The sequence below is a fragment of the Haplochromis burtoni genome, unplaced genomic scaffold (assembly GCF_018398535.1).
Source record: "Haplochromis burtoni strain Fernald_Lab_line unplaced genomic scaffold, NCSU_Asbu1 Contig_594, whole genome shotgun sequence".
In the NCBI taxonomy this organism is placed as follows: domain Eukaryota; kingdom Metazoa; phylum Chordata; class Actinopteri; order Cichliformes; family Cichlidae; genus Haplochromis; species Haplochromis burtoni.
The window spans coordinates 1-620 of NW_024582955.1; positions in this window are offsets into that span (position 1 = coordinate 1).

The window sequence follows — 620 nt, forward strand, 5'->3', positions numbered from 1 at the left end:
CTGAAGACCATCAGCATGAAGATCCGTCCTGTGCAGTAAATCTGCAGGACAAACACAGCAGAACATTTCGTGTTGATCTCTCTTTTCTCTCCTTTATCATGTAATCCCAGAGAATCTTTAACTTTCAGAGTCAGTCGAAGACGTAAATATTTCAGAAGAGCCGTCAGAGTGTGAGTGAGCTGCTGCCTGCAGGTGGAGTGAAATGATGGACGGAGACCAGTATGAGCTGATGTAGTTCACCTGTATGAGAGCAGCTGCAATGAACACGTTCCTCCACTAGAGGTCTCTGCTGTGAGTCTCGGTCCACTGAGTGCATGTGTGTGCTTTCAGGGGGACCCGGACTCCACGTTGAGCCACACTGTGTCAGGATGTTACTGCTAGTTTAGGTTGGGATGTTGTCGGCTGTCTCAGAAGCTCTCGGTTGGTCCAGATGTTCCTCAGTCTGCAGCTCAGCACACTCAGATTTAACGTCTCACTGACTGTTTGGTGGAGGTCTGATAGCTGGTGTGAATCATTATCTGCTGTATCCTGATAATAAATGAGAAGCAAACAGCTGAGGTGTTCTCGTGGTCTTTGTGTGTTTCTGTCTGGATTCTGGAGCCGCCCTCACACTAAAGCTC